General features: G+C 35.6%; 1 long non-coding RNA gene across 1 annotated transcript; it reads left to right on the top strand.

Moving 5' to 3' along the window:
* Positions 1 to 10,403: 10,403 nt before the first annotated feature.
* Positions 10,404 to 13,144, top strand: LOC102668869 (uncharacterized). The gene is made up of 5 exons (XR_005891789.1): positions 10,404 to 11,176; positions 11,248 to 11,312; positions 11,441 to 11,663; positions 12,106 to 12,366; positions 12,936 to 13,144. It is a non-coding gene; the product is annotated as an uncharacterized lncRNA (long non-coding RNA).
* Positions 13,145 to 14,696: the final 1,552 nt, after the last annotated feature.

Raw genomic sequence — 14,696 nt, 5'->3', positions numbered from 1 at the left:
TTATGAGCAACTCCTTCTTCAATATTTCTATGAGGGACTTAGCAACATGGAGAAGAGTATGATTGATGCTGCCAGTGGTGGAGCTCTTGGTGATATGAACCCTGTTGAGGCTAGGAATTTAATTGAGAAGATGGCTTCCAACTCCCAACAATTCAGTGCAAGAAATGATGCTATTATTCTTAGAGGAGTCCATGAGGTGGCCACAGATTCATCTTCATCTACTGAAAATAAAAAGCTTGAAGGAAAACTTGATGCCTTGGTCAACCTAGTAACCCAGGTTTCCATGAATAAGAAATCTACATCTGTTGCAAAAGTTTGTGGTCTATGTTCTTCTGCAGATCACCATATAGATCTCTGCCCTTCTTTGCAGCCTTCTGGAGTCAATGAGCAACCTGAAGCTTATGCTGCAAACATTTATAATAGACCTCCTCAACAGCAAAACCAACAGCAGCAGAATAATTATGACCTTTCAAGCAATAGATACAATCTGGGTTGGAGGAATCATCCAAATCTGAGATGGACAAGTCCTATACAACAACAACAGACTGTCCCTCCTTTTCAGAATATTGTTGGTCCAAGCAAGCCATATGTTCCTCCTCCAATACAACAACAGCAGCAGTCACAACAAAGACAACCAGCAACTGAGGCACCTCCTCAACCTTCCTTAGAAGAGTTAGTTAGGCAAATGACCATCCAGAATATGCAATTTTAGCAAGAGACAAGAGCTTCCATTCAGAGTCTAACAAATCAGATGGGGCAGATGGCTACTAAGACGAATCAAGCTCAGTCCCAAAATTCTGACAAATTGCCTTCACAAACTGTGCAGAATCTGAAAAATGTGAGTGTCATCACCTTGAGGTCTGGCAACCAAATTCAAGTGCCTCCACCAGTAACAGCACCTACACCTGAACCTGTCAAGTTTCATTCTACACCTGAAAAAGAGGATGAGATAGTTGCACAAAAGAGAAAACTTCCTAACAAAAATTTTCATGCAGGTGGACCTTCTTCTAGTAATTCTGACTTATAGCAGCCTCTTATCCCTCTTCCATTCCCACCTAGAGCAATTCCAAGCAAAAAGATGGAAGAATCGGAAAAGGAGATCTTGGAGACCTTCAAGAAAGTAAAGGTGCACATACCTCTGCTAGATGCCATCAAGTAGATTCCAAGATATGTCAAGTTTCTAAAGGAGTTGTGCACCCACAAAAGGAAGCTCAAAGGCAATGAAAGGATTAGCAAGGGCAGAAATGTGTCAGCATTGATAGGTAAAGTTGCTCCTCACATTCCTGAGAAATGTAAGGACCTAGGTACTTTCTGTATACCTTGCATTATTGGGAATAGTAAATTTGAGAATGTCATGCTAGATTTAGGCGCATCAGTTAGTGTCATGCCTCTGTCCATTTTCAATTCTTTATCTCTTGGACCTTTGCAATCTACAGATGTGGTGATTCATTTGGCAAATAGAAGTGTTGCTTACCCCGCAGGTTTCATAGAGGATGTGCTGGTTCGGGTTGGTGAACTTACTTTTCCTGTTGATTTTTATGTTCTTAATATGGAAGAGGGATTTTCCCATGGTTCAGTTCCAATTATTTTAGGTAGGCCATTTATGAAAATAGCCCGAACCAAGATAGATGTTTATACTGGCATATTGTCTATGGAATTTGGTGATATTGTTGTTCATTTTAACATTCTTGATGCCATGAAACATCCATCTGAGGATCATTCTGTCTTTCATGTTAAGATAATTGATCAGATTGTTGATGATTATATGTTTGATTTTGATTCTGTTCTTCATGGTAGGAAACATCCATTTTTATCTGATTTGCATACTTGTCATTCCTTATGCATTGAACCTGAATGTGAGTTTGAATTTTATCCTGTGTCTGACTTTTATACTGAGAGTGAATTTTAAGTTAAGTCTGGTGTTGTACCTCTTGATGTCGATTTTTTAGAGTCAGAATGCACTAACCATGTTGTAGGAAGTACATATACTTCTGACTTGCTTTATGAGGTACAGGTTGAGGAACCTTCTTCTTCTCCTACCCTGGTTCCTCCCACTGTTCAGCCACCACCCACACCAGAGTTGAAGCCCTTACCAACAAACCTCAAATATGCTTACTTGGAGGACAAGGAAAAATTTCCAGTGATCATATCTGCCTCCCTTGATGTTGAGCAAGAGGAGAAGTTGTTGCTAGTGCTCAAGAAGCATAAGAAAGCCATTGGATGGACTTTAGCAAACATTCTTGGTATTAGCCTATCTACCTACATGCATAGGATACTTTTAGAGGATGAAGCTAAGTCAGTGAGGCAGCCACAATGGAGACTCAATCTCGTTATTCTAGATGTGGTGAAAAAAGAAGTGACCAAGCTCTTACAAGCTGGAATCATCTACCCCATCTCTGACAGCCAGTGGGTGAGTCCAGTTCAAGTGGTTCCTAAGAAGATAGGCCTCACAGTGATCAAGAATGAAAAGGATGAGCTTATCCCCACAAGAGTGCAAAACAGTTGGCGAGTCTGCATTGATTATAGGAGGCTGAATCAGGTAACCAAAAAAGATCATTTTCCCCTGCCTTTCATTGATCAACTGCTTGAGCGCTTGGCAGGTAAGTCTTATTACTATTTTCTTGATGGTTTTTCTGGCTATTTACAAATTCATATTGTTGTTGAGGATTAAGAAAAGATCACATTCACCTGTCCCTTTGGCACTTTTTCCTATAGGAGGATGCCCTTTGGCCTATGCAACGCCCCTGGTACCTTCCAGCGGTGTATGCTTAGCATTTTCAGTGATTTTTTAGAGAGTTGCATAGAGGTGTTTATGGATGATTTTACTGTTTATGGATCCTCTTTTGATGCATGTTTGGATAGTTTGGATAGAGTTCTTAATAGATGCATTGAAACTAATCTTGTGCTGAATTTTGAAAAATGTCACTTCATGGTAGAACAAGGTATAGTTTTAGGGCATATCATTTCCAGTAGGGGCATAGAGGTAGACCCTGCAAAAATAGATGTTATTTCACAATTGCCTTACCCCTCTTGCGTGCGAGAGGTTCGTTCTTTTCTTGGTCATGCAAGGTTTTATAGGCACTTTATCAAGGATTTTAATAAAGTGGCCCTTCCATTATCCAATCTGCTACAAAAGGAGGTGGAGTTTGATTTTGATGACCGATGCAAAGAGGCCTTTGATTGCCTCAAGCATGCGGTGACTACCACCCCTATCATTCAGGCACCTGATTGGACAACCCCATTTGAACTAATGTGTGATGCATCCAATTACGCATTGGGGGCTATCCTTGCTCAAAAGATTGATAAGCTGCCTCAGGTGATCTATTATGCTTCCAGAACTTTGGATGTTGCTTAAGCAAATTACACTACCATAGAGAAGGAGCTGTTAGCAATAGTTTTTGCTCTTGAAAAATTTCATTCATATTTGCTTGGTACTCGTGTTATTGTTTATACTGACCATGCAACTCTGAAGTACCTGTTGAAGAAGGCTTAATCAGAGCCTAGATTGATCAGGTGGATGCTTTGGCTCCAAGAGTTTGATTTGGAGATCCGTGATCGGAGTGGTTCACAGAACATCGTGGTTGACCATCTGAGTAGGATTGAGTGTGCGTTTGAGGACTCACCCATTCGGGATGATTTTCTGGATGACCATTTGTACATTCTGTATAGTATTTCTGATTCCTTCCCCACTCCTTGGTTTGCTAATATTGTGAATTATTTGGTTGCTTTTGTTTTTCCTCCCTTAGCATCTAAAGCTCAAAATGATAAAATTAAGAATGATGCTAAGCATTATATTAGGGATGACCCCTATTTGTGGAAGTTGTGCAGTGATCAGGTTATTAAGAGATGCATTCCAGACCATGAGATTGACTCGGTCCTGCAATTCTGTCATTCTTCCGCACCAGGTGGCTTGACTGCGGTTTCTATTGGCCACCATCTTCAAGGATGCGTGGAGAATATGTAGCACTTGTGAGCCTTGTCAGAGAGCAGGCGGCTCACCTTCATGGAGACAGTAAATGCCTCAACAACCCATGTTATTCTATGAGGTGTCTGATGTCTGGGGTATAGATTTTATGGGGCCTTTCCCTGTCTCTTTTGGTTTTGTTTATATTCTCCTTGTTTTTTATTATGTTTCAAAATGGGTGGAAGCCAAACCCACCAGAACTAACGATGCTAAGGTCGTTGTTGATTTTGTTAGATCTAATCTGTTTTGCAGGTTTGGAGTCCCTAGAGCCATCGTTAGTGATCAAGGCACCCATTTTTGTAACAGATCAATGTATGTCTTGCTCAAAAAGTATGGGGTCGTGCACAGAATTTTCACACCTTACCACCCCCAAACTAATGGGCAGGCTGAGATTTCAAACAGGGAGATAAAAAGGATCTTGGAGAAGATTGTGCAGCCGAACAAAAAGGATTGGAGCACCAGGCTGGATGATGCTCTTTGGGCGCACAGGACTGCCTACAAAGCACCCATAGGAATGTCTCCTTATCGGGTTGTCTTTGGCAAGGCATGTCATCTTCCGGTAGAGATAGAGCACAAAGCCTACTGGGCTGTAAAGACCTGCAACTTCTCTATTGATCAGGCTGGAAAGGAAAAGAAGTTGCAACTAAGTGAGCTATATGAGATCCGTTTAGAAGCCTATGAGAATTCCAAATTCTACAAGGAGAAGACCAAGAAGTTTCATGACAGCTTGATAGCTAAGAAAGACTTCGTGGTTGGACAAAAAGTTTTATTGTATAACTCTAGGCTTGGACTCATGAGTGGTAAGTTGAGGTCAAAGTGGATTGGTCCTTTTGTGGTGACTAATGTTTTTGCTTATGGTATAGTTGAGATCAAAAGTGAATCCACAGATAAGGGCTTCAAGGTCAATGGACACCGGCTGAAACCATTCCTCACAAATCCCTCCTTAATGGATGTAGTGGTGGAGGAGACCTCCTTACTTCACCCTACTTCTCTTCCGCCATGACTTAGGAAGTTTTCTTTTTCTGTCTCCTTCTTTACTTTTATTGCACTTGTCCAAATTTATTGATTGCTTTGATTGTTCTTGATCTTATGATTGTGCTACATTGAGGACAATGTGTTGTTTAAGTGTGAGGGGGGGGGGGGAAGATTGTTCTTTAATTTTTTTGGGTATTCTAGTTTATTTTTATTAGGTTTTCTACTTTACTTTTGTTAGGTTTTCTAGGTTAATTTTGTTATTTTGGTTTTATGTTTTGTGTACAACATTGCATGTTCTCTTTGAATTATAGGTTATGTGCAGGTAATGGGTAATTGTTTTTGAAATAGGAGTTTCTTGGCATTTTGTGAATTGAAATCCTTATTTTTTTCTCTACATGTCAAGTTAGTTTTGAAAGTTCGAATTGAAGGTGATAGATTTACCCTTGGTGAGAATTTGAGCCATCATCATCTATTTTATTCAATGTGTTTTTCCCCATTGATTGCTTGCACAATAGCCTTGGCTTGGCTCTTATTGATACTTCGTGCTTCACATGCATGTTGGGAGATGATTTAGGCATTTTATTCTTATAAGCCTCTAGCCAAATTAGCCTACCCTGAATTAATTCCTTTGATAGCCCCTTTGAGCCTATGTTCCCCTTTCTTTGTTTTGAAGCTCATTACAAGCCTTAAGTGAAAAACCATGATTTCACCTTACCCTTAAAGAATTTTGGAGCTTTGGAATTGTTTTGGGAATAAGTGTGAGGGGGGGGGGGGGGTATGTTTCATTGGATGATATATTTTTATTGGCCATGCTTGATGATGTATACATATATTGTCTAATTGTTGCTTTATTTTTTAATTGCTTTCAAATGCTACTGTCCACGTTTAAAAAAAATCAAAATAATAATAATAATAATAATAATAATAATGAAGTTGAATAAATGAGATCTTGATTTGAAGACTTGGATTGGTTGAAGACTTGGTTGATTTTGTTTTGAGTTTATTTTCTAAGGCTTAATTTGTAATTTTGGTTTAGGGGTTTATTACTTTTTCTTACTTCCCACTTATTCTCCATTGCTCCTTTATTCCTTTGGGTTTTAGCTACTATCCCATACTTTCATCTACCTTGTCCTTGGCCCCATTACAACCTTAAAAGACCTTTTGATCCTCATGTGCATGTGCTTGTGATGTGGTTGTCAATTTTAGAGTCTTGCCAAGTTTATGTGGTGTTTGTTTTCATGGGTGCTCTGAGAGTAAATAGTAGCCTATACACTTGAGAGATAGAGTGCATATCTTGAGAGGCTTTATCACTTTTCATTCTTGAGCTTATTGATTATCTTGCCATCTTTTAGATGCTTGGATGATTTTCATGACGACCTTGACTCTTTAACTCTTTACGTGTTGGATGTTACCCATTCTTTTCATTCCTTGAGATTCATTGAGAAATACGTAATTGTTGTTGTGTCTGTTTGTTTCTCTTTAATGTCTCTGGATTTGTCCCTTGCTTTGTTTTTTTTATTTTGCCCAGGAGTGCAAAAGGCTAAGTGTGAGGGGATTTGATGTGTCATCATTTTCTCCTATTTCTTAACCCTTTTTGTCACCATTTTAATTACTGATTAGCCTTAATTGTCAAATTAATTATGCAGTTTTATCATTTAGGCCTACTGGATTAATTTTGTATTTTTAGTTTAATTTCAGGAGAATTATAAGCAATTGGGCTTGAATCCAGTATTGGGCTTGGACTTGAAGAGAGCAGACTATTTTATTCTACCTAATCTTATCTTATCTAAATTTTATTTCACCTAGATATTATTTCATCTAGATTTTATCTTATCATATCTAGATTTTTTCTCATCTATATATTATTTCATCTAGATCTTATCTTATCTTATCTTATCTAGATTTTATTTCATCTAGATATCATTTCATCTAGATTTTGTCTTATCTTATCTTATCTAGATTTTATTTTATTTATGGGCTTGGACTTAAAACAGATTTGTAAGCTTTGGGGCTAAGAACATATATAACAGCACCAAGGTTCTAGTTTGAGCTCTCTCTCTCTCTCTTTTCATTTTTACTCACTTTTCGTTTTAGGGAGAAAGAATAATTTTAGGTTTTGCAATTCCAGTTTTTACTATTCACGTAGCAATAAATTTCGTTTTCTGCTTCAATCTACAATTTCGTTTCTACTGATTAATGGAAGGCTAAGTCTCCAGCGTTGTTTTCTCTTGAGGATCAAGCACAGCTCTCTTTGAGGTTTTATTATTACTATTGAATTCTGATCAACTTTTCCTCTTCACCAATTACTTTGTATTTGTTGCTATTAATCCATGCATCCTTAGTGCTTGATTAATTGTCTCTGCGCTTAATTTACGTTCATACTTAATGATCAGTTCGTTCATGATTAATTGGTGTATGTGTTGCTTAATCACATAATGAACGTCTTATGTTAAATTTCGCTTAGTAATTTAATTTAGGGTTGGATTAAGTGGTTAAACTGATAAAGGACAAATTCTGGTAACCTAGGATAAGAGACTTGCTTGTGAATCAAGGGGAAACAACGTGGACGCAACCCAACAAGTGGACGCAGACACCTCAGCTATTTTTATTATTTATTAAAAAAAATTTAAAAAAATGTTTACCAAATACGAACCATTCTCATTCTCATGCACCTTCTTCTTCATCTTCTCCTTGTCGTTTCCCGCAAGCGAACCAAATGCTTCCCTTGCTGCACGTGGTCACCTCCGTTTCCCCCCATAGGTAGGCCCTTGTTTCTCTTTTCTAATTTGCTCAGCTGCTCCCTGTTTCTCTTTTTTTCTTCTGTGGAGAATGGACATACAAAAGTGTTATTGCTTTTTGTTTGTTTTTCGTATGCACTGCCCTTTCTAGTTTCTTCTGGTATATTGCTTTTTGTTTGTTTTTCACTTAGAAATTTTTTTATATTGATTTTATTTTTTTAAAATTCTTGTAGAGATGAGTGCTTCTAGTCCTAGTCAAGCTAAAGAACAAGATGATGATACCAAACCTTTATGGACCTATGTTACAAAGATAAAAAGTGGGGGTGGTGATGGAAATTATGAGATAAAATACAATATTTGTGATGTTACCTTTAATGGGTCTTACACTAGAGTGGGGGCACACTTGTTGAAGATTATTAGAAAGGGAGTTAGAGGTTGTCAAAAGATAACAAATGCCAAACTTATAGATTTGAAGAAGATAGACAATGAGGCTACATTGAGGGTGGAGAAGTCAAAAACAAAATTTGTGTCATTGCCTCTGGTTTCTACTCAACACCAAATGGATACAACCATTCTTGGTGATGATCCAAAAAAGAGAAAGACATCAACTGTAGAAAGTGTCTTTAATTTGCAAGCTAGAGAGACACTTGATCATGAAATTGCTAGGATGTTTTACTCTTCGAGGCTACTTTTTCATTTAGCAAGAAATTCACATTATAGGAAGGCGTTTGCCTATGCTGCCAACAATTATATCGACGGTTACCAACCTCCAGGTTATAATAAATTAAGGACAACATTACTTCAAAATGAGAGGAGACATGTGGAGAACTTGTTACAACCAATTAAAAATGCATAGAGCCAGAAGGTTGTGAGCATTGTTAGTGATGGATGGAGTGACCTGCAAAGAAGATCTCTTTAATTTCATGGTTGTCACGAAGAGTGCACCTATGTTTTTAAAGGCCATCGATTGTTCAAATGAGATAAAAGACAAGGATTTCATTGCCAAACATATGAGGGAGGTAATTATGGAGGTTGGACCCTCAAATATTGTGCAAATAGTGACGGATAATGCAGCCGTTTGTAAAGCAGCATGTTTAATAATTGAGAGTTTCCTTCTATCTATTGGACTCCATGTGTTGTCCATACATTAAATCTTGCTTTGAAGAACATATGTGCAGCCAAGAATACAGAAAAAAAAAAAAAAAAAAAACAATGTTGTTTATCAAGAATGTTCTTGGATCACCCAAATCGGAGGATGCAATGTTTGTGAAAAACTATGTCATGAGTCACTCTATGAGACTATCACTTTTCAATTAATTCAATTCATTGAAATTGCTATCCATTGCTCCAACAAGAATTGCCTCCACTATTATAATGCTAAAGAGATTCAAGCAATTGAAGAAAGGACTCCAAGAGATGGTCATTAGTGACCAATGGTCTTCTTACAAGGAAGATGATGTAGCAAAGGCTAAATTTGGGAAAGATACTTTGCTGGATGATAATTGGTGGGATAAGGTTGATTATATTCTTTCTTTCATTAGCCCTATCTATGATGTTCTTAGAAGAACTGATACGGAAGCTTCATCTCTCCATCTAGTATATGAGATGTGGGATTCAATGATTGAAAAGGTGAAGAATGCCATATATCAATATGAGGGAAAGGAGGAGAGTGAAGGATCAACCTTTTATGAGGTAGTTCACTCCATATTAATTGACCGTTGGAGAGTAGCACTCCTCTCCATTGTTTAGCTCATTCCTTAAATCCAAGGTAATTAACTCTATACTTTTTTACTTACATTTTTTTTAGAATTACATAAATTTTAATCATGTATATATTTATTTTTAATTGTAGATATTATAGTCATGAATGGCTAAGTGAAGATTCTAATCGAGTTCCTCCATATCAAGACATGGAACTCACTCGTGAAAGAGTAAAATGCTTCAAAAGGTTCTTTCTTGATGTCGATGTAAGGAGGAAAGTGAATATTGAGTTTGCCAACTTCTCGGATGGAAGAGAAGGTTTTGATGATCTTGATTCTTTAAATGATAGAGGTCAAATGGATCCAAAAGCTTGGTGGCTAATTCATGGCCTTAATGCTCCAATACCACAAAAGGTTTCCCTTAAGCTACTTGCGCAACCCTGTTCATCTTTATGTTGTGAAAGGAATTGGGGTGCGTATTCATTTATCCATTCTTTAAAGAGAAACAAGATTGCACCACATAGAGCTGAAAATTTAATATTTGTTCATAGCAACCTACGACTTCTCTCAAGGAATACTCCACAATATCATCAAGAGGAAACTAAAATGTGGGATGTAGCTGGAGATGATATTGGATCACTTGATGATTGTGGTATTCTTAAAATTGCTAGTTTGTCTTTAGATGAACTAGAGTTAGAGGGTGTTTTTTTCAATGATGATGATCACCTAGGGGATGAAAGGCCTTAGATTGTGAAATTCTTGAAGACTTGAAGTTTCTAATTCATCATCTTGCTTTATAATTTTTTTTTTGTAAAGAAACAAAGAGTATAAATTGTATAATGAGGTCTCTTAGTATTTTTTGTGAGATCCATTATCATAGGAAAAGTTCTTTTGAGATGATGATGAATATATAAATCTTGATTTTCAATTTAGATCTTTTATGCATATCGCTCATATTTAATTTTATGTAATTTTATTTTATTTAATTATATATATATAGTTGTGTCCGTATCCTATATTCTGGGCATTACAGATATCCATATGTCTGTGTCTGTGTCGTTGTCCGTATCAGTGTCGATGCTTCATAGCTTTTGACTAGAATTTGCTACTAACATTTTTTTTTTTGAAACTAGGAAGGACAATGGACAATTGGATACTTGTTATTTTCAAATTTTCTGATTCTTTTTAATTTCTATTCTTGGTAGTCTCAACCTTGTTCATACTGAAAATGATAAAAGTGTAATTGTTTTGTTTTTGAATATATATTCAGTTCATCCGTTGCATCTAGGATCGGATTATTTGTTTATTATAGAGGTAGGGATAATGGTTTGTTACCTGACAGATATAGAGTTTCTAGTATTTCTCAAGTTCTTCATTTATTGTTTTTCTCATCTAATTTTGTTTTTTAATTTTTTGGATTGCAATGTGCATCAATATGCATTTATGGAGCTGATTCCACAGGATTTCTGATTTCCTTTTTTTATATCTATCTGCAGTTTACACCTAGGGCATCAAATTATGCAGTAATTCTGTTTGAATTTCATGATTGAATGTTATATCTCAGAGTCGTGCACGTGAATGGCTTTTCTATTCTGAAGGACAGTGGATGGTGGTCAGAAGCTCTAAAGCAGCTCGTCTCATAATGGTACTATGCTATCAATTTTATAAAATTATAATTTGTTGGTAATTTTTAGTATGCCAAATTACTTTTGTAATTGAAGCTTCCAAGCAAATCTGTGACTTTAGGTTTACTTGGATGCCGGCCATTACATTCGGATACCAGCATGGAGGAGATTCAGGTAGAACATCCTCATTATAACAGGTTAACCATGTTGCTTTTTACTGAATTGTGTCTGTTATTCCTTTTCAGAAGGATTTGTCTCCATTGGTTACGCAGTTGGCACCTACAGAAAATGACAATGGAGCTAAAATACCGTCTGTATCTTGTACCAGTTGCATTTTTGTGATTTTTTATTTATTTCAAGCAATGTAAACATAAATGTTCATTTTTTTACATTGTGCATTACAGTAATTACTATACTGTAAACCATTTTTTTTTTCAGGTGGTGTTGTCATACTTATAGCATTTTTGGTTCAGATTATTTTTGTGGAAGTAATCTATTTTTTTGGGTCAAAATCTCTCTCTAGAAGTTGGCAAACATAGGCTGAACCAAGCACCCATTTAAACGCTATGAATTTCAGTTTTTTCTCACAAGTTCTTGAATACATTCCTACAGTTTCATGATGGCAAGTGAGGGGATCAAGGAGCGAAACATCATTCACAAGGTTTGTAACAATATACATAATACTCTCTATTTTGTTATTTTAGTGAACTCTCTCTTTCTATTAAGGCCGTGAGATTAGCTCTAGTATTCTGCAAGAAACGTCATTCTTAACTTCTTATCGAGCTTCTTTTTATGGTGTTCAGCCCTTGGTTCCATTGTTCATTAGAGGGAGTTGGGGCCCATCTGGGCTCATTTCTTATTATGTTTATTTTTTTTATCCACCTGCTTTATTGATCTAAGAGTAATTTCACCTCTTTATTCTATTAAGTTTTTTGAAATGCTGTTTTTATCAATAAGAAACAAAAATGTATTTATTCACTATTCTTTTTGCTTTTGTAATTCCTACTTTTTACATGGATGCTCATTCTCGTGGCTTTGCTTGATTTAAAATATTAATGATCCCAACATTCTCATCATATCATTTATGATTATGTGTTTTGCAGGTCACATCTTCATTAACTGGATGAATTATTGTTGAAGATTTAATTTATGAAAATGTTGATATATAGTGAAGTCGGTTGTATTTTTCCTTCTAGAGACTTCTTGTTTCGATGCCTTGTGTTTGAGAGAGCTGCAAATTTGGTGCAGTCTGAATCTCTGCTAATAGATGAACAGTCACCTACCAAATTGGTTAGTGAGACAGGGACAGAGAAAAACAATGCATCTTCCAAATCTAGAAAAAGTGGATCTCAGAGACAGTATTGGTAATTATTTACCTCTTGCCTCCGGTATATTTAAAATTACTGTTCAACTCCTGCAAGTGTTGCTTCAACTTAATTGTCAAATCCCGAGTTTGTTAATTTACTGTTGTATATCATAAAGTTTCCATTTATTTTATATTTTTGTAGAATTGGTTTTGAACCGTTGAACATGATTGAGATGTGTGTCCAAAATTAATCTTAGCAGTATATCTTACATTGGGATGTGTGCATGCCTACATTTTATGTGAAATTGATTTTCAATGTTAACGTAACCAGGCCAAAGAGTAATCATCTCTTGTAATTTACCCTTCATTTTGCTAAATTTTTTTTCTTTAAAAAAAAGTTGTAGACAGTGTTTTGGGTTATATATATATATATATATATATATATATATTTTAAAGCCTTTCTAATGCTGAAAAATGGTTTTGGATGAATATGATGTGTTAAAAATTGTTTAACAATAGAGAGAGAGGTTTTAACAGTTTCGCAACTATTCATTTTCTCGGTTGCAATATTGGCTCGCTGTTTATAACTCTCTTGCCGTTGTAATAATTTTTTTTCCGATGTTGCAGGAGCAAGCAGCCAGTTGACTATTTATCATGGCTACGTAGCTAGTACTTATCATCCAGGGATTATTTCAGGAATCACGCTAATATCTTCTTACATAGAAAATGTGGCATCAAGTGGGAAAATGGCCAGTATTTTTTACTTTTAATGTGATGCATGAATCTACTAGTTCCTTGGTACATTAAGGACTTTTAATGGCTATTTTTTGTTTCTATATCGATTATGCAATTAAATGATGTAGAAAGTGATTATACAACATCAATTATAAGAAAAATTGATGTAGAAAAAAATACTTTCAGCATTGATTTTAGAAAAAACCAATATCATATTGGTACTTTTTACATTGGTTAAAATCATAATTGATGTGGTAATTGACATATTTAAAAATTTTGACACACTTCTTATATTGGTTTTAGGATCAACCAATGTAGAAATATGTTTTTGACATTGATTTTAAAATCGATGTTGAAAGTGTTTGACTTTTAACAACTTTAAATACAACATTAGTTTTAAAACCAATGTTAAATGGTTATTTTAACTGATGTTAAATACTTTTTTGTAGTTGTGTTTAAATGATTTGGTTGTGCCAGTTGTGCTTCTCATAGGAGTATTTGTTCTTAATTTTTTAGATTAGTCTGCTAATCACCAAGCAAGGGGTGGCAAAGGTGTATTTGTTCTTAATTTTCTTATCAAGCACAACACAAAGAGATTTCACATTTCACTTATCAAGTTCTATGATCCATGGTGATTTATAATTATAATAAGGATGGGTTATGATTATAAATTTGTAAACTAGAAATAAAAGAGGAAGTAATAGCATTAATAATTTGTGTTAAAGTATGTATATATTATCCAGTTGCCAGGCGACAGTATAGCTCTTTTATAGTTATCAAGTAACTTTATTCTGTTATGCTTAGTTGTATTTTGTTATGGTAGGTATCACTAGTTATATAGTCTTTTACAAATATGAGATTGATAAATATAGGGAGAGAGGTGCGAGTGAGAAAGAGGAGGTAGACATAACATGACTTGGAGAGAGGAGGGAAACATCTGGTATAAGAGTTGTAACTCTAGGGGAAGTGTGCTCTTTTTGGGTACAATTTTTTATAATTGAATGATACACCTCATTTTTCTTTCATCTCTTACTATTTTTGTGACTCTATTTATGGTGTTTTATCAGGCTAGCATGAAAAGTTGTTATCACTTGCTACTCTCAAGCATATGAAAAAGTAAAGGACTAGAAACTTCATAATTTAACATATCATTCATTAAGACGCATCAATTTCAAATGTTTTAGTAATTAGCTAAACAATTTAACAGCAAACACCACAAGTCATCAACATATTGGTTTAAGACTAACTTTTAAATATTTTCTTTCTTGTTTTCAATATGTTGCTTTGCCTTTTGGTTTTCCTTTAGGAACTTCATTTCGGTAGCACATGATTCTTTAAAAGATAGGTTAAATTCCCTGTAGGTGACATTCATTTAGGAATCAATCTCTATATGAAAAAAACTTAAGTTTTAGTCCCTATATATATGTCCTTATTAGTACACATTGGTCCTTGTTAATAATGGCATATAGGGGCTAAAACTTGAGAAACAATAATGAGGATCATTGTGTACTAAAAAGGATGTATAGGTACTGACCAATAATTTTCATATTGTTTATATTTTTCATCTTTATTTTGTTTTGGACTAAAATTTGGTAAAACAAGATTTACATTGCACGACTGTGCGCGCACTGAACTTCGGCAGCTAAACGAAAA

Source organism: Glycine max, chromosome 6 (genome assembly GCF_000004515.6).
Source record: "Glycine max cultivar Williams 82 chromosome 6, Glycine_max_v4.0, whole genome shotgun sequence".
Taxonomy (NCBI): Eukaryota; Viridiplantae; Streptophyta; class Magnoliopsida; order Fabales; family Fabaceae; genus Glycine; species Glycine max.
Note: the sequence above shows the minus strand (reverse complement) of the source record. Positions and strands in the feature narration are given on the sequence as shown.